Source organism: Cuculus canorus, chromosome Z, assembly GCF_017976375.1.
Source record: "Cuculus canorus isolate bCucCan1 chromosome Z, bCucCan1.pri, whole genome shotgun sequence".
Lineage (NCBI taxonomy): Eukaryota > Metazoa > Chordata > Aves > Cuculiformes > Cuculidae > Cuculus > Cuculus canorus.
The window spans coordinates 46,362,181-46,382,837 of NC_071441.1; the positions used below are offsets into that span (position 1 = coordinate 46,362,181).

General features: G+C 39.8%; 1 protein-coding gene across 4 annotated transcripts in view; it reads right to left on the reverse strand.

Annotated features, from left to right (window-relative positions):
- The window catches only part of PLPPR1 (phospholipid phosphatase related 1), a 126,978-nt gene that overhangs the window by 72,213 nt on the left and 34,108 nt on the right, over positions 1-20,657 (reverse strand). Inside the window, exon 1 of one of the 4 annotated variants that reach the window (XM_054054424.1) lies at positions 18,449-18,554. The exons of the other annotated variants lie outside the window; for them this stretch is intronic. The gene's annotated coding sequence lies outside the window, so the exon portion shown is untranslated. Of the gene's footprint in view, positions 1-18,448; positions 18,555-20,657 lie in introns of those variants that run through there. 4 annotated transcript variants of the gene reach the window in all.

Consider the following 20,657-nt stretch of genomic DNA (forward strand, 5'->3'; position numbering starts at 1 on the left):
ACCCTCCAGCAGATCCATGCTTCCACCCAGCTTAGTGTCATCTGCAAACTTGCTAAGGGTGCACTCAATGCCTTCATCCAGGTCATTGATAAAGACATTGAACAGAGCTGGACCCAGTACTGAGCCCCGAGGAACCCCACTTGTAACTGGCCTCCAGCTGGAGTTAACTCCATTGACCACCACTCTCTGGGCCCGGCCATCCAACCAGTTTTCAACCCAGGAGAGTGTGCGCCTGTCCAGGCCAGAGGCTGACAGTTTCTGAAGCAGAATGCTGTGAGAAACTGTGTCAAAGGCTTTACTGAAGTCCAAGAAGACTACATCCACAGCCTTTCCTCCATCCAGTACTCAAGTCATTTTGTCACAGAAGGCAATCAGGTTAGTTTGGCAAGACCTGCCTTTCGTGAACCTGTGTTGACTGGGCCTGATCACCTGGTTCTCTTGCCTGTGCTTCATGATAGCACTCAAGATTACCTGTTCCATTACTTTCCCCAGCACTGAGGTCAGACTGACAGGCCTGTAGTTGCCTGGATCCTCCCTGCAACCCTTCTTGTAGATGGGCACAACATCAGCCAGACTCCAGTCCAGTGGAACTTTCCCCAGTCAGCCAGGACTGCTGGAAGATGATGGAAAGGGGTTTGGAAAGGACATCTGCCAGCTCCTTCAACACTCTTGGGTGGATCCCATCCAGCCCCATAGACTTGTGGGTGTCTAGCTGGGCAAGCAAGTCTCTAATCGCCTCGTCTTGGATCATGGGAGCCACATTCTGTTCCTCTAATTCCTGGGTTTGTACACAGGGGGAACAACTTCCCTTACTATTAAAGACTGAGGCAAAGAAGGCATTAAGTACCTCAGCCTTGTCCTCATCCCTTGCCACTGTTGTTCCTTCTGCATCCAATAGGCACTGAATATTCTCCCTAGTCCTCCTATTCTTGTTAATGTATTTGTAGAAAGATTTTTTTATTATCTTTCACAGACTTAGCCAGTTTGATTTCTAGTTGAGCCTTAGCCCTCCTGACTTTTTCCCTGCACGATCTCACTTCCTTCATGTAGTCCACCCAAGACACCTCTCCCTTCTTCCAAAGCTCATAGACATTCCTCTTCTTTTTGATACCTCTCAAGATCTCTCTACTCAACCAAGCTGTTTTTTTTCCCCCACCGGCTCCTTTTCCAGAACATGGGAGTGGCTTGCTCCTGAGCTGCTAGGATTTCATTTTTTTCATATGAAAGTAAGCTAAAGCTAACAGTGATTAGGTAACAGTTACCACTTTGTTAGGCAATTACTGTTACGGTTAAAAAGACTGGAACAAAGCTCCAGGCAGGACATGACAAGCTCTGACCAATTGCACATGTGACAAAACCTTGTTCTTGCAGAGCGAATACAGAACTCAGGTTCTGTTCCTAGGAAAGGTAATACAGCATTTTGTCTGGCTACAAGGCCACAACAACATCAACCAGCCTTTGACAGACTGCAAAACATAGTCTTTCACTCATGAACCCAGCAAGGCTGTTGCAAACCCTTCTGTAGAGTTAGGCTTCTGATTATGGTCAGCTACTGATCTTCTTGGGGGCCTTTGCTCCTCCCTCTATGATTTTTTCTCATGACATCTATACAGCTCAAGAGCTCACATAGCCATTGTTCAACCTGTTAAGCATTTTAACATCAATATAGTCTGCACAAGCAACAAACTATTACAATAAAAATGACAACTATATCATACAAGACCAAATTCCAAAATTCCTCTAGCTGAGACAATAATGTTATTTCTAAGAGTGTGATGTGATTGAAATCACATTCTTAAACAATTTTCACTAGATATACACCTATTATCAGATGCATTGTATATAGATGGTTAGTTCTGTGGACATTTACATGTGCACATGAGTGTTTACATGCATAAGAATCCATATACACTTAAACACAACCAGAGCCTACAAAGTGTGTGACAGATGATAACTGGAAGTAAATGGGGCAATTTCATAATCAAACTTGGTCAAAATATGATTAAACAGTGATTTAAACAATAAAAGCTGGCATATGCATATAGACATGCACATCTTGTCCTGTGCATCTTGCTGCCATCCTTCTAAAGGGATCATCAGAAACTTTGTGCCTACTTAATAGCCCTTCATTACTCATGCACAGCTCTCACCTCTAACATTCTTGGATGCTAATTTTCCAAAATTACCTAATCAGCTCTTTAAAAATTTTAAAATCCTTTCCAACAAATTGGTGTAGGACTGATATCATTTACACCCACAGTGTTTTGCATAACAGAGGAAACTAGTTTTCATCATCTGTAATTTTCTGCCTACCCGATGCCCCATGGTAGGCTGACCTTGGCTGGACACCAGATGCCCAAAGCTGCTCTACCACTCCTCTCCTCAGCTGGATAGGGGATAGAAAAAACAATTAAATGCTTGTGGTTCAAGACAATGACAGGGACATCCCTCAGCGATTATAACCCTGGGCAAAACAACCTCCACTTGGGAAAATTAATTCAGTTATAATACCAATCAAAATCAGAGTAGGATAATGAGAAAATAAAAGCTAAATCTTAAAAAACTTTGCCCTCTTCCCTCTCTTCTTCCTATGCTTAATTTTACTCAATTTTCTCCCCTTGGAGTGGCACAGGGGGACATGGAGTGTGTGTTGCAGTCAGTTCATCACATGCTGTCTCCTCTGCTCTTTCCACCTAAGGGTGAGGACTCCTCACACCCTTCACCTGCTCCAGCATGGGTCCCTTCCACAGGGTGCCTGCACGAGGCTCACACCACGATGGAGATTCCTGCTTTCATTGTGCTTCACACTCAGCTCTCTTGGCACCAAGCCATGCTGTTACAAGCCCTTGGTTAGTGCAAATTTCAGACTAAATTGGTTTTAGTGCATTGCTCTCGACTTGCTTTGTAACTGTGCTTCCAGGCTGCTTCTCACACTCAGTGTGATCCTGCAGCTGTACCTTAGCAATCACAGCACACTGCCGCCTTCTTGTACGCGCATCTCTTCTTCCTTTGAATAGCTCTCCTAATTGCACATGGCACAGTCTGTATCTAACATCCAGTGTTTTGTATCAACGGACACAACAGTACACAGTAGCTCCAAGGCACCTTAATTCCTGATCAGCTCCTAATTCTACAAGTACTGTATGCTTTCCAAGGCTCCACATTCTAACTGTGTGAATCCCAGAAAGACAAGAGACAGCTGTAGGCTGAGAGAGGCTGGGGGCTCTGGGTTTTATTTATTTTCTTGTACTAATCTCCATGAAAAGGCCCAGTTTGACGCTTACTGAAGCACTGACCCACTGCTTCATCTCCCCCTGTGACCCTCATGCTAAACAAAGGCACCTGCCACAACCTTCTTCCCACACACATTCTTTTGACACTACTTGATGGAGAGTAGTGGGAATTCACAGTTTGCAAAGGTAGCAGTTTGTACTGCCTCTTTGTCTTTCCTAGCCCTCGGATTTTTCTTTACCTTACAGTCATTTATTTTCCTCCCAAAGACTATTATTTCTCTTACCAGGGTTCTGACTCAGTTCATGTAGTTCACATATTTGTAGGCCCTAAAATTAGATGCCCTCCTAGGCAAGACTGTTCACCACAGCTGTTCTATATGCAACCTGGTCAATATGCAGATCTTGTCCACAGCTTTTGTTTAAAATGGCTCTTTCCAAGTGTTTGTGATTGCAAATCCGTACCAGCAAAAAAATTTTGAGCACACCCCCTAATGTATGTCATTTGTAAACCGTACAAATGCACTTCTGTACTAACATATTATGCATATCATAAAACACAGAGAAACATAGACATGGAAAAGGGCCAGCTACAGATTGAATAAACACTGTTCTAAAAATGTATTAATGGTACAAAGATATTTTCTTCCACACCCCAGCGAACTGTCTTACGCAGCCCCTGCAGTGTGTGCATCCCACTTTGGAGATCACGGGTTTAGAAGACCACAAAGTACTTGACAATCTTTTCTGGCCCCAATATGTTTTTATTTGCTACATCTTCGCTCCTCCAATGTAACTTTTCACCTTTTGATATTCCTTTTAAAGCGTGCAGAAGTTAACGCACATCCTCAGAATAATGATTTGGGGCTGCAGGGGATACACCTAACCCAGTTTTTACAGCCACCCACTGAGAAGCTACAGAGGAAGCTTGCACAGCATTTCTTCATTCAGCCTCAGTAAAGCAAATATGTCCTTCTTATTTAAGAAGCTATTCAATGCACATATTTATATTTAAAGGGACTAATTTTGCAGCCAGGCCTGTTTAAATTTCTGGTTCAGTAATTGTAATAACTTGATGTGTCCCTTTCTTCCCTCCTTCCTCAATCTGCTCATCTTACAGCGGTTCAGAGTGCTCAAAAACTATGAAGATTCCCAGTGTCTCTTCAACAAGAGCACTGGGACTTGTGACCCTCTACTCCTTTCCCAGATGGATGAGCTTGAATTAGGTCAAACCATCGGTGACTGTTCACCCCATCACCCCTTTTGGAAGATGCTTTAGTAACAGCTGTGATTAGGCATTACATTGTCCCAGTGCTGCACTTACCATTTTCATTTCAGCCTCACAGTCTCAGAAGTCTGCATGCCTCTCTTTCAGGATATGCATTTGCTACACCATTATTTAACCAATTTCAGCTAAGGCTGGGCTTCCATATGGCTCCTCCTTGCTCAGATTCTCACTTTGTGTAATTGTCAGCTCACACTGCATAGGTCAACACCGAACTGAGTTCCAGCCAGATTAAGACCAGGAGGCAAATGGCATCTTTTCCTTCCCTGTGTTTTTCCTGTGATTCTTTATCATCTAAATTGTTACTACAATTTAGGTGGCATACTTGTGAGGATCACAGTCACACACATTACCTGGTCCCCAGTGATGCTCTAGCATGCCATGAAGGACCCCCTCATCATGCCTTGCCCAATTTCTCTACCAATTTGATGATCTCATGCCATCTATGTCAGCCAAAGAGATACGTCTTACATCAAGAGTCATGAATCTATTGTTGGCCTAACTGAAATCTTAAAGCTAATGAAGTAGTAGTTCCCCTTTACTATTTCTTAACAAGTTTAAGCCAGTAGTTCATAAATGTGGGCTTGCCCTTTCAGCTCTGAACACCAGATCGTAATTACCCATTCATAACTAAATCATGATTAGGAATATTCAGTGGATGATGGGATCGTAACAGCTGCAAGTTTCTTCTTGAAAAAGTCTAGTAGATCCACACAATGTTGTACCATTCCACCTACAACTCTAGGCATCAATCATACAACATGACCACAGCTTAGCATAAAAGCCACCATTATCCATCTACGTACCCTTGTATGTGGAGAAACAATCAATCAACACCTGTAATCATTGCTGGTATAGAGCCAACAGACCAGAGAACGACCCTGATTCCTCCAAAACAAAAAGTTCATTTAGCCTGCATCCACTTCTCCACAGCAAGTGTTGCAGAAGACACCCAATCTCTGTAGATCAGGCACACTAAGGATCTGTGAGACATATTTGGTTGGTCTCAGCTGCTCACCATTTAAAAGTGGCAAAACACAGACCTAATCATTGCCCTCTACTGCCAGTGGCAGGTGCATCCACAGGGAGATGCTTCTGCTCCTCTTGCAGTTGGATACACTAATGATCTCTGCAGAGATCACAGCTGCCAACAGCCACGGCTGAATTTTTCACAGTGCAGCCGAGCTAACTGTACAGTCACTGAAGGAAGGAATAACACTTCCATAAACTACAGAGTTCAGGAACAGCTCCGTGAAACTACAAATTCAGTTTTCGGTTTCCCAATAGTTGGATGAAGGGTACCAGAGCTGTGTGCATTGTTCAAGTACTAAGCATAGCTATAACTGAGAATTATTAAAAGGAAGGTCACTGGTTAACTACATTTTCAGGTTCTGTTCTGAATCAAGTATTGCCTGTCCCCCTACAGCTACCAGGAAGCCATAGGAAAGCTGGATTGTGAATTCAGCAGAATCACAGTCACAGGTCCACCACTCTACTCAGATGAATTTACCACTGCTTAGCAATCCACAGTGCACTGATCTGGTATTAATGAGTGTGCAACCACTTTCTCAGTGCTTACGAATACGAACAGGACCCAGAGGATCTTTGCTTATATGTAGCAGCTGAACATTTTTACCTGCTTCTACTGACAAAACTGGAATGTTTCCAAACCCCACCTCTCTCCACATCCCGGCAGAAAAAAAAAAATCAGCAGGAAATTGACAGAGAGATGGATGACTGGGGAGGAGGAGATTCACTGTAATGAGTTTCGTCCCGTGGAGCAAAGCTCACAATAATAATGATTGGCATAAAAGAGTCCCAAGATAAGCAATACAACAATCATCACAACAGGAGGTATTTGCTCATAAGAGAATGTCTGTGACAGCTAAGCATAGCCAGCTTTCCCCAACAATGAGGAACATATGATAGTGCTTTTCAGGTATTTTGAAAGTACAAAGTATGTCACAGCTTTCTTTGCTTGAGAGTTACTTGCAAAAGGATCTTTTCATTTCAGGACCTATTTGCAATGAGGTATTGGAGTCCCAAGATGCAGAACAACAGTGTGTCTCCTCTAACAAAGGAATGAAAGTATTTAGTGTGCTAGTGATAATGACAAGTAGCAGAATGGAATATAGGAAAGAACAGTTGTGTGGAGTATTGGATTTAATAAATCATATATTTCCATACTAGAAAACTTTGGAAAGATTCCAGTACACTTGCAACTGGTACATCTAGCCAATCACACAGCAGCAGTGCAATAGATGCTAATATGCACAAGCTAACAGCCTTTTCCCATCCTTCAACCTGAGTGATCAAGCACACAGTGTGACATCTCTTCAGCTTTCAGTGGATATACAAATAAATAAACTGAGAAGCAATCATGTTCACACCTCTCTTTGAATGCTGAAAGGACTACTAACCCTTTTTGCATACTGTTTTCACCACAGCAGTATCCCTATGAATTACAATGCAAAATAAGCCCTACTGCCATTATAAGCCATCAGCAGTTTCCCAGTCCAAATCTAAAACCTGACATTGCTTTTTCAATTGATGTCTGCCTGCATCAGTGCTGATCTATAGACATAGCAGGATTTACAGGAAACCAGAAGATACAGTAAGAAGGAGATCCACAACTTTTGCATTGATGCTGTGACAGTCTGCCTGCTGCCAGTGGCTGCCAGTGACTTCAGCTGTGTGGAATTTCACATTTGCTTTTTATCATGACACTGCTGTCAGAGGAATAAAATTCATCCCACTGTTGAAGTAGTATGTTCTCTATCATTGGGCAAAGTTGTATAGAAGATAGGAGGAGGCAACCTGATTTGTATCTCTCTCTGCCAAAGACCTTTCTTGGAGGAAGTCCTATCCTGTACAGTTTACAAAGCAAGAGATAAGAATAAAATGTTTGCTTACATATCACTGTTTTAGTTAGAAGGGCTCCTTACAGACCTTAGACAATTTTAGCTCAGCACTCTCATGGAAAAACATCACTAAAATCAACAAAAGTGATACCAGCAGGATGTGTTCCTTTGAACAAAACCTCAGCTTCTGAAGTTTGCAGTCTAAACCAGACAGGCATCAAAGGTATACACAACTTCGCTCTTAGGCCATGTCTAAATAGTCCTTTGTGGCACCACCTGTATGGTCACAGCAATGAAAGTGAATCCTTACTGATACAAATGTGCCAGGAAGGTCACAGAGGGTATAAAAATAAAGCCCTCTATACTGCCATAGCTGTGTTTCTGCCAGCAGCGTTGAATTTTTTTTGTCAAGAATAAATATGTACAAAGCAACTGGAATAAATTCTAATCAACAGAAGTTTGGGTTTCTCTGAGTACTTTGTTTTCGCTGGAATAATCTAGCAGGGTGATGCCAGTTCAGCTAACACACCAAAATAATTATAAACAAATTAACTTTATTAAAAATTAAAGTTTAAACAAATTAAGTTCTAGAAGCTTCTTCCTAACACTCATGTGAGTGCTAGCACAAGATCAGCCTTCTCCACTATTACTAACTCAAATCAAATTAAGGGTACTTGGGGCAGCACAGAAACCAACTACACATTATTTCTTAAGACAGAAGAGAGTCTTGTAGCTAAACCATAAATGAGCTCTGGGTTAACATACTGACTAATGGATTTAACAAAGCTATTTTGAACACATGGGTCAGCTTGATTCTTCTGACGCTAACATGATCTCTGCACGGACCTAGGGCAGGTAGAGGCCTGTGAGCAGACGATGTTATCATAAAAGTTAGTGCAGTAATGCAACTGTTAGTATTTGTATGAGGAAATTACTGATGTAAGTAAGTGGAGGGGAAAAGGAGGAAAAAGGAGGGAAAGCACCAGAAGAAACAACGGAAGAGTTAAAAAGAGAGGCATGCATTAATTGCCACACAGCACTATAAGCATAGTTTCACTGGAACAGAAAAGATAAGCCGCCAAGAGAGTAAAGAACAAGTCTGGAGACATTATGCACCCAGATAAGGAAAACGGGAGAACTGTGAAATTCAAGAACTTTGCCCATAAGACTTATAAGAAGGTTGGAAAGGTAAAAAAAAAAAAAAATAATGAGGTGAAAGATCAAAACTGGCACCCACTCCTAAAGATTATAACAGGAAAGTAGGTCTAAACTCCATTCACCATTGTTAGCCAAGCAGAGCCCCAGAGACACAAGAGGACTCAGCAGCTACAATGATAATTGGGTCCCTGCCCAATTTCCACCAGACCCATGCTGTTTAATATACTCATTAACAATGTGACACAAACTTGCCTTAGCCAATGCCCCACTACAGAGAAAGAGCTCTCCCATTAAACTGACTGAAAACATACACAGTAGTAGTAAGTCCTAACGTGCGTGTAACTCAACACAAATTTTCAATAAATCTACAAGCTTAGGAAGAGTTCAGTGAATACTGAACTATAATGACAGCAGGCAGTGTGAAGAATAAATTCAAAGTGGTAGAATTACAGAACCAAAGGGAGAAGTGTAGGCAAATAAATGTGATATTGCCATAACTAGTGACAGGCCACAGGATTTTTATGATCTCTGCAAGGCCCCAGTCTAGCCCTATCTTGCATAGCTGTTTCAGCAGGTGACAACCAGGCTAACTGTTCCCCTGGCCCACTTTAGCTCATCTTTGCACAGTTGTGTGGTACAGTGCCTATTAATACAACACTTTTGGTATATTTCTGCAACTAAGGGTCTACACTATTTTGTGTAAAGCAAACTGCCTATGAATCTAGAATAAAATCACAGCACAGAGCAAGTACAGTTGCAGAATGATGGCAGAGACTTTTACATCACAATATCACAGGGTGATATTGGAGATGCCAGGACTCTAAACAACCCAACAAGTCCTGAGCCATTAAAGCAATGCAGCCCAGTTTATAAGTGCTACAAGGGAACAAAGGAGAAATATGAGACACAGAATAAATTAATATGTAACATCAAATTACAGGCTAATAAGTAAAGGGGAGGTATTTGTGTGTTTGGAAAGGTATGACAATAACCTGAAGCAAACCCAAAATGAAAACATTGATGCCAATGTCCTTCTTTTAGCTGAGACCTGAGATGCTTATGGCTTACCCTGGCTTCCTCTTCTTGATAAAAATGGCAGCCACTGTACAACGGACCCAGAAGGTCCAGTATAACACAGAGGAAGATACAGGTACAGGCAAGAGTAAACATAATCATTTTACTTGAGATATTAAAGGGAATTAAAAAAAACCCAAACAGGTAATTTTAACTGCTAGTATCATTTCAACCACAATAATTACAACTGCTGTATGTTGACTAAACTTTTAAGATACAGCTTAGAAAATCAACTGTTGGCTTTGCACAGAAGGAATATACCCATACCCTACATAACCAACATAGTAACTAAGTGGTGTGACAAGGTTTGGTACTATCAAAACCCTTTTATCTTTTTCCACAATATTTTAACCTGTTTTCACCTCAGGAAGTTTTGTCTTTGATTTAAATCTCAATGTTATTGGTTTTGTTCCAAAATCACGAAACTTGATTAGTACAAATAAATCAAAATATTATAGAACAACTTTGAAACGTGACAGAGCAAGCTGGATGCACTTTCAAGGACCCTTAGCTAAGAAATTAAAAACTATATAGAGGCAGTTTAAAACAGTGAGAAAGTTGCTCATAACTTACAGCATTTACTTGAATATTATTATTTCTTAATGTAACCCCTGATCTAGTGAGAGGTGTCCCTAGTGAGAGAGAGGGGAGTTGGAGCTAGATGATCTTTAAGGTCCCTTCCAACCCAAACTATTCTATGATTCTAAGATTCTATACTGTAACACTCTTCAATACATGTTCTGTTTTTTCAGCTTTTGGAATGCTCAGCTTTTCATTGAAAGCATTGTGCATAGGACTTAAAAAGCAAGAGAGGAACAGGGATTATGTAAACACCAGACACTGGGAGCAAAGGCTTTAAGACAAGCACACAATATAATTCTGCAAACCCATTTTGTGTAATGTTATCATCATCAAAAGATGTTACATGCATGGCCCTTGAAGGATATAAGAAGAATGGAAATACTTTTATTTTCTTCTGGATGGTAATAGATCTCTGCCAGTCTTTCAGTGGATGCAATGCAGAAAGGCTTTTTGTTTTTTAGCCACAGTAGTGCAATTAGAATTTTTTTTTTTGTTGCAGCTCAGCAACAAAACCAGCCCCACACACAAATTCAGTGCTGGTGAATGCATAAAAGAATGCCTGTTTAACACCACTTTCACAAATGAGATTTTGTTTTGAGACACTGCAGAAGACAGCTCAGAATACGAGCTGCCAAGCCCAGGCTGCCTAGCTGATTTAAAACTAGTGGAGTGAAACACGATTATTATATTGTTTATCTCCGTGCAAATCAAATGCCTTCATCCTCTCATCTACTTTTATCAAAAGAGCATCGACTACCAAAACCAGCTGCCCTTCAGTTACGAGGATAAACACAATGGTCTAACTGGGAGGAGAGGCGTTAAGGGAAATGCCAGTCCAACTGGTTAGTATGACACTGCGTCAGAACAAATGATGGAAAATAAGTCCCATTAGCCAGACAATCTTATAAAATTATCACAGCATCATAGAATGACCTGAGTTGGAAGGGACCCACAAGGATCTTCGAGTCCAACTCCTATCCCTGCATAGGACAACCCCAAAATTTACAGCATGTGTACCTTTCTCACAAACAGAGCAAAAAAGCTATGGTGTGAAAGGAAAATGATTTAGTTAAAATCAATACAAGTTTTAGGGAACAGATGCCTTTGTTTCACCTTCAGTTTTGATAAGCTTATATGGTTTAAAAAGAGCTAATCTCTAAGCGAAAAGAAACAAAAGGCAGGCAGGAATAAGAGTATCACTATCATATACCTAAAAGACTTTGCAGGCTGAAGACACTGATCTCTGGTAACAAGTTGAATGGTGCTGTTCAAATAATAAGTTGCCTCCAACACTGACGGTGAAAAAAAAGGTTTCACAAGCCAACTGGTTGCCAGTCTCAAACTCGCTTGCTTTCTTTGGGTTTTTTTTGTCTTTTTAGGTGCAAGCATAGAATATGTGCAAGTGTAGGCTTGCGCACTCTAGACTGTGAAATGCTTTCCCAAAGGCCATGAAGAAACCTTACCTAAGATTAGATCACATAAAATAGCAGAGAACATACTGCAATTACACAATGTCATTAAAGTTATGAAGAATTTAACTCTGCAAAAGCTTTTCTTTTTTTCAAAACCAGAACTTTTTAATGGAAAGAATTTGGACTTTTAAATACTTTTTCACTACCCTGAGCTGACAGAGAGCACGTTTTGTGTGTGCTTGCCAGAGAAAGGAAGAGAAGAAAGAAGTCAGAAGGAATTCAAGCCTCTGGAAGTATTTGTTTTCAAAACAGTAATTTTAATTTTCACCTTGAACATTTTTGTAAATCTACTATGGATAAAAGCCTTTCTAATTAGCCAAAAAACCTCAAAACACTTCAACTAATAATGCTGAAAGAGTGAACAAGCTGGAATTTTGAAAATACAAGATTAAACATACAAGCAAAGTTTTTCTCTTTCTCCTCTTTTCTCCTGCTTTCCTCTTGAGGGTTTAAATATGTTATCTGTGGATCCACACAGGTTTTTGAGTACATCAAACAGCAATTTTTTTACATTTCCCTTAATGTCTTTTCATTTAAATATTCAGGACTTCACACGTTCTCAATAATAAGCACAAGCTCAGTAAACCTTAGTTGGGACAGTGAATATGCCTCCTGTCTGCATTTAGCATGAATATTTTATGATTCCTATTCACTTCAGTTCTAGGAAGCAGAGGGAAGGCTGTTAAAATAAAAAAAATAAACTCTAAGATCGCTTTCTGAAAGGGTAAGTTGTTCTGCAAAGGTAGTTTTGACTAATGGAGAAGTTCTTCTGGGTGGTATTTGTAAACCTATTGCTTTGCCTCAAAAGTCAGTGAAAAAGACTACTTATTTCAGCTGTTGTACGTTGTGGGAAACACAGAAAACAACTCACCCTTCTCCAAGCACAGTATATTCCCCCTTGTTCCCTGATGAGTGAAACGGAGGCTATACCTCTGGGACCAGGTTTTAATTCTCTGCTTGTTCTACTCCTGTTACAGTTCTCCTTGGAGACTTGGATTTGTAACTGCCAGCAAATGAAATGCTTTAACAAATACAAACAAAGCCAAAACAGAGAACTCTACGGACGCCATATATCCTGGTCTTTCTAAATACTCTTCGCACCGATAAAAAAGGTCTTCCAATTATCATTATTCCTGTTTCAGTTGAAAACACACTTCCTCCCTCTCTTCTGTCTTTTCCTCCCTTCTTGTATCTGTCCTTCCCATCCCTCCATCCCTTCTCCTTTCCTTATTTTCTTCAGACTGAATAAGCAAGGCACCAGCCTGCTTCACATCAACGCAGTCCCTAGATGAAGCATGTATGGAAAGAAACAACAAAACAGCATTCCCCTTTGCCCATCCACCTTATTTGACAGAGGCACGGCCTCAGGTGACTGCGATCCCTGCCTTGCTGAAATGGTTATCGATGAGCCAAAACCCAAATCAGTCCCCAAGAGCTGGGGATAAGATTATTTCCCTCATTTTTCAGTCCTGCAGTTAGCAGCAATCTGAATTCAGACTTTCAAATCAAGGGGACAGATGCATCTGTTACACTCATGCTTTGGAAAATGCTCTCACAGTACTGGAAATCAGAAACCCTTCAAAAGCAGTTGCTATCCATTTCTGATGATTAAACCCTTGGGAAACACATGTTCAGTATTTGATTTTTGATATTTCAGCATCTTTAGGACTCAAAACTGAACAACAGATTAGGCCTAGATCTACCTCAGTTACACTCAAAGCCAAATTACCACCAGATTAGCCAAATTTGTATAATTTTCCAGCTTAAGGGTTTGTGACAAGATAAAAGACATTTCTCACATGAAAACCCATTGTGTTAAACATATCCCTTTTTTTTTTGCTTTTCCACTATGCAGTTTCTATTGTCTAATATCTGTCACCTTGAGGGCACATTCACAGTGGTGCTAATACAACTTACTGCACCTTGCAAGAAACCTAGAGTCCCACTGCACTCTAACTGTTAACAACCACTTTCATGCCTACTATGATCCTTACTGTCAGCAACGGGAAAACGAACACCCTCTTAAAGAGTCAGTCTTGCGGGTTTTGTGCATGCACTCAACCACTCCATTTGTCTCAGGAGACAAAAGAACCCCAGCCCTGTGGACTGCAAGCAAATACATCCTCAGGCTTAATATTTAAAAAAAAAAATGTGCAGACCATTTAGGCCAGTAAACTCACACAGGATTCTTGCTTTCTGAAGCCACACCATAAATCCCAGCAGGTTATTTAGCCAGGGTAGCATAAACCAAATGCTGGGCCATGTGGTATGAACAGACGGGCAATGAGGCAATGCCAGGAGAACCTGCAGGAGTTCAGCACCACTTCAGCTCAATATGAAGTACAGCTTCCTTCAAGCTAAGAAGGAACCTTCACTGCCAGACCTTAGGCTAGATCAGATCTATAGTCCAAGAACAATTATTTCTCTGTAATAGAGAAAACTAGAAAACTTTCAGGAAAAGTGAAACTGGATCCTACTAGTCTTTCACTTTCTCAGGTTTTCCTTATCATTCTTGTTAAAAGCTTCAATGGGAAGTATTTACACACAGAAAGGTGGTATTCTTTACACCCAGTGGACTTAGAACTTATCTGATTTGGTCTTAGAAAGGCATAACACCTTACTTTGTTGAATTACCAACAATGAAGACTGTTTTAGCAAGAATAAAGGGGTAAGACTTTCCAATTAAGTTAACTGAGACAAAGTTACTTAGGGTTAGTAACATTTGCTTCACCTCAGGAGTAACTGAAAGGGCAAAAAAGCAATTAGAAACAAAGGAATCAGAATATTAAAGTGTGTTTTACAGCTGATTTCACAAAATCAGTATAAAGGCTTACTTGTTTAATGATTTATATAATGTCAGATATGACTGAGGAATGGAAATGACATTAAAGAAGCTGCTAATAGATTCTTAAGGCTTCAGTTTTTCATTTAAGAATCACTGCATTCAGTCAACCTTCCATACGCTTCTTTGGATAACTTAAATGTCCTTCTGCTGTCTTTTTCTCCATGCCTATCCACAACTTCTGAACTGAGACACAGCAAAGTCCTGATGATAAAAAGGCAGGGTGCTTAAGTGTTTGCCATCACAATGAAGAATTAAAGAATACCAATCCAGGATTCTGTTGGAGTGTCATTTCCAAATGTTCATTTGCCTGTCATCAGCAATGTAATTTTCTTCCTACAACTTTCTTTTCATTACCATGCAATAATTTCTCAAACTTCACTCTCTTGATATTCATGATTTCTGCATCTAGTGTATTCAGGCAGTGCACACACTATTTGTGTGAAGAAGGCTGTAAGCCTGTGAGCTAATATCGAATTTGGAGACTGTACGCCAGAAGCCTCCACAGACTTAGCTGCTTATAATATAGGCAAAGTCTCACAATCCTGCAGAGTATAAAAATTGCCCTCAATTTATATTATTACTTTTATCCACCACATTGTTCAATGAAGCCAAAAGCACGACATAATCCTTCTGTGTGAACTGCAGTATCATTGCATCCTCTCTCCTGTAGATGCAATTCAGACCTGCATTACACAGCTGTAAAATGAGCCAGGTGATATCTGCAGGTATCCTGCACTTACACCAACACACTGAAGGAACATGACGATGTTTTATGAGCAACTGCACCTGTAATACCACAAATGGTATAAATATGTTATATCCTATCTGGAGTAAAGTACATCTTTATATACCCTACAGCACATTAATAACAACATCAGCTTTCTTTCATCAACAGCTGCCATCCCAAGTTTTACAGCATGCTATAGGAGTCTAATAATATAAAATAATTCCAAGTGTCACAGAGCAAGTTTTGCCTGTCTTTCTTTCCTTTGCTTTTTGCTGTGAGTGTGCTAAATCCTGCTTGCTGCATTACTGATCTCTGACACTGAGGAGGACATAGTGAGGGCTCCAGCTGATTTCAGGCTTCAGATCAATATGGGAAATGTTCTTAAAGACCCTTAAAGTAATACTAGCCTTTTCATGCAAGACACACAAGCTCATTTAAAACAGTGGTTTCATCACTGTGGAAGTTTTCAGAACAAAATCCAGCATGGGAGTTATGCATAGTCATCAGAATAATGTTAATATTCATTAAGATTAGCTCTTACCCATATGTTTCAAGCATTTAGCCTGCAATAAAACTAAAAAAAACATAGCCCAAAACTTACTGAAGTCAGCGTTAAGAGTTTATTCTGCGAAAACGTTAAATTTATTATGGAAAGGAGCAAAACAATCCATAAAATCTTGTATCTAAAATGGAAGAAAAATCCCTGAAACAAATGAAGACCCAAAGCAGAAATAATGTAGGCCTACAGGAGGGTCAATGTGCAAAACTACTCTGCCTCACTATATAATTAGAAACTTGCAAGGACAAAAAGGTAGAAGAAGCCACTTCATAATTAAAAAGCAAACAAAAAAGTGCCAGGGTAGATGAGGTATTTCAGGCAAAGTGTTTCTCTCCTAATTTTACAGACTTATAAGCCCTTGAGAAACATACCAATGCACAATAGTGATAATTACAATTCTTAATTTCCAAACTAGCTGCCATTAGGAGATGGCCAGAATGAGGAGAAGGAGACACACCTCCCTCATCCCAGTCTAGTACCCCACCATTAATACTACCATACTAATTTTCATGCTACCATGAAAATTAGACACAAAAAAAATAAAAGATGCCTGTTTCTAAATTTATTCACCCTTTTTGTGTTCTGTTGACATAGCTGAAAGTGCAGTACACACTCCTGCAAATTGAGATGTGGACACTTCACGAGCCAGAGCTGTTAAAAACTTCCAGAGCTCCAGGCATAGCACTCTGCTAAATTACCACATTCTGCAAGGGTCTTCCTGGAAAAGGATTATACTGTGAGAAAAAGTGAGAAGGAGGGAACAACCTACTTAATGCTTTGATGTAGAAAAGTTTGAGAAACAGTGCAATAATAAATGTACTGAGAAAGCTGTGGGATGGCAGGTAGACTGAACCTACCTGAATGCGTAACAGAGGCACTAAGATTGTTATAAATGACATGGCAATGCAAATGTGTGCGTCTGGATGGACAAGAATAAACAAAAGGAAACACTATATTTGTAAAAAGGGGTATGAATTCCAGAAGCATAAGTGGGAAACGCATTGCTTCTGCCAAACCTAGAAGGTGGCACTCTGACACAGCCACAGCACCAATGACTTCTGTCCTCACAACAGGAAGGTGCCAACAGACTGAACAATGCTGCCTATGCCATTTCTCCAATAACTGAAGAATCTCCTTCCAACACACACCACAGAAACATACAAATATTCCAAACAAACAAGGGAAAACAGACAAGTGGCAATGTTGTTTGAGATTAATGAAACCACAAGAAGGAAAATCCTGATGCACAGGATATTTCCATAGTAAAAGCAGCCTCCTAAAGGTGATGGAAGAGCTGTCCCAAACCTCTGTGTTGTCTCCAGTCCATAAGGATCCTAGGGACCTAACATAATGTCAGACACTGACTGCCATTGTCTGCCCACTGACTCCACACAAGTGGTGCTGGACAGACTACTTGGGTATGCAAATCCTAGTGCCTGCAAATACTCAGGTGTGAGAACAGGAATAACCAAAAACTACAAGAGAAAGAATGCAAGCAAGATCTTTACGTACTGTAAATAAATACAGCCTTTCTTTTCTGTGAAATACCCCACAGAGTTTTGTTAGACTCATTTCCACCAAACATAATAGTCATATGCTTATATGTTGAGCTATCAGCCTGAGGATGGTAAATGGATGAACCTAATGCTCCTCTTACCCTGTGCCTGCTCCTGTACAAAGTTCTAGGTAATATTTACTTTCAGACTAACAGTTTGTATAGCTCAAATGTAGCCCAGAAGTTTTCCAAACAAACAAGAAGATGGGGAAGAGAGTATTTGGAACAGGCTTTTATGAAATTTTCCTCAATTATTCATTTGAAATTTGAAAGCCTGCCATTTTCTGTTGGTGTGGAAAAATATTTACATTTTGGGCAGTGTTTACCAAACAATTTTGCAAAAAATGTCTTTCACTTGCCGACTTTTTGTTTAATCTTTTCCACCTTTATTGGGCATCCTCTCCTTAAATCACAGCTCTCTAGTAAAACTGAATGAGATAACAGTGGAAAAATACAGTGACTGGAAAAAAAATCCCCACCAAAAATCAAAACATATGGAAAACCTTTTCAAATATGCTCTCATTTCAGGAGAAACAACAAAAATTTCAAAGAAATTGAGATTTTTTGTATATGTTCCTGTAAAAATGAATATGCAAGCTCCCATTTCATCGTATGCATTCTTACCACTGACTTGCTTCTGACAGTTATAACACAGTAAACATTAATAAATAATAACACATATTGTATGTATCTCATTAGACAAATAAAGATGTAAGATTTTTCACCATAACAATTACTTTCTCATCTTAAGTCACTGTCTGTAAATTCTAAGACTCAATTTCAGATGTGATTCTTAGGCAACCAAATGACAACTAATACTGCAATTCTTTCAAATGCCAGTCGTCTTTTATAGCCATATAGTGCCTACTGCTCTCTTCTCCTAAACAGGGCACAAGACGGTATTACAAGCAGGTTTATAATAGTCAGGTGCTAGGTGAACTTAGAAGTGGAAAAGAGAAGAAATTTTCACTTCTGCCAGTGATGCTTTCAGCCAGCTCACCATCTTAGGAACCACAATAAATAGATGCAGTGGAGTCCATCAGTATTTATTAATGTTTTCTATAAAAATAAAAAGCAATTGCATAAGTACATTCACATACCTGGTAAATCGCTTCTGAATAGCGCAACATGCTGCACCCTTCAGTTTTTTAAGCCACTTCATTTTGAAAAGTCATATCATTGTTTCCAAGTGGAATTTCTGAACAACAAATCTGTTCTTTTCTATTAGTTATGCAACAGCAATTAGAACACAAACAAAGGGGTTTTTTTCAGGACTGAAAGAGATGCTGACATTTTGAAAAGGATGCCATTGATTGTACAGGTCATTACACAACAGATATTTCCTAAGCCTGCTAAAATCAGCTGGAAAAGTAGCTACCACTACAGGACTATATTCAGTACAAAACCACTGTTTTCTCTGCAGAAAACACCCGCCAGCTGATGAGACTATACTTGATTAAGGTACCAACCACTTTCAGTGAAATCCTAAACACAGTGTTTCAAGAAAGAACTGCTTCAGGAAATGTGGAGCTTCCAAGAAACCTCTCTTGGTAACAATGTAAGAAACTCAGCAGTAAACATGAAAATGTTGTAGTTAACAATTTTAGAACACAAAGAATTCCTCTTTTTAAATATTCTACATCTAGAACCTATGCTTTCGAGCTTCAGTACAAGGCTCAGACCTCAGGTGTGGGATGATGCTAAAGGCACATTACTCGGAACTAAACCTAACCCCTTCCCACTCCTCATCTGACAAAACAGGACTGAATTAAAAAAATGGGAACACATACGAAAATGTGCACACCAAGCAAATTTTGCAATTAGTTCTTATAAGCGAACACAGGATTTTCACTTTTTCAGGGAAGTTAGGAAGGATGGTATTTTCAAAATTTTAGTTGCATTGAAAAATGAAAGAGCCTGAAAATATTATCTGAGTTAGCATTTTGTTTTGTATATTAGTAATTCCAACAAAGAGCTGTCAGTCTGACAATTCTATGTATTTTCTGTTTACATTCACAGTGAAGTTCCTTCACATTAAGGTATTTGCATACAATGCTTGTGATGTAGCATTGTTCATTATTGTAATTTCCCATCCTTTCTGTACTAGAAGATTTTCAGTCTCAAATCAGGATTCTCTTTCTCTCTCAACAGCACAACAGAAGTAAGATGGCTATGATTCTTGCTTATCCATGCACTAGATGAAGAAATAGAACTGCCAAAACAATATCCCGGATCCTAGCAAACCAGTAAACTTTTGTTTAGATTCTTCATTGAAAATCACCTATCTTTTCAAGACAAAATTTTCTTCAAATAGCCCATTTTCCAATCCAGAAGATCAGGATCATGTTTTCACTGAAAAACTTTTTTCTCCTTTGATCTATAGTCAGAAGTGACCAACTTTAAAATATACCATGATATCAAAAGCTTAACTGATCCTAATGTATCCCTCGAAATGTTCTGGATTTGATGGAAAGGGGTTATTAACAGCTCCACTGGAACCATTTTAGTTTTGACAAAGCAGAGAGACAGCTCCTCAGCTTTCCTGAGAGGAGAGATATTTTCTCCATGCATGAAAGAAAAGCCAGTGGAATTTCCTAAATATCACAGTGTTCATATTTCCATGTTCCCTTATAACTCAGAGAAGTGGCTATCGATTTAGAAGGGCAGCTCTACATTTGGCAAAGGAAAATGAATAATCCATCAGCTTTAAATGTCTGACACTTGATGAAGAAGCTTCTGAACACATTTATTTACCATTCCCTCTTATTACTATAAGGCCTCTATTTCCTGACTGCTTGGGCAGTTCCATTGCACGGAAATGGTCAAGCTGGCACATTTTCTATAATGCATTCAAATAAAAAATGACTCAATTAGCGAACAACATAAAGTGTCTCCAGGCTTACACTTGCTTATGCTTTTTGTCCAGAACCAGCAGCCTCTGGGAGTTCCTGCCTGCGCAATGGCTGGACTCCTGCTGCTGCTAAGGAAGCAAACGAATGTGTGAGGCCTTCACCTCTGCAGGTAGAGGTCAATGCTCTCGAAATCAATGCTATGAACTTCTAAAAGGCCTGCTCTTTCCATTTGAGACAGTAGACTGGGACCCTGCAAACACAGTATCTATTCTTACTGCCAGCTCTACACTGACAGCGAGGTTACTGCCTTCAGGCAAGCCACTTCATGTCTGAACTTCATGACATCTTATTTTCCTTAACTCAGCATTTGTAATCCTAAAAAAAACTTGTCCAAAGAATTCTGTGAGCTAGATACTACACTCTCATTGCTCAGATGAAAATGAAAAGCACAATATGA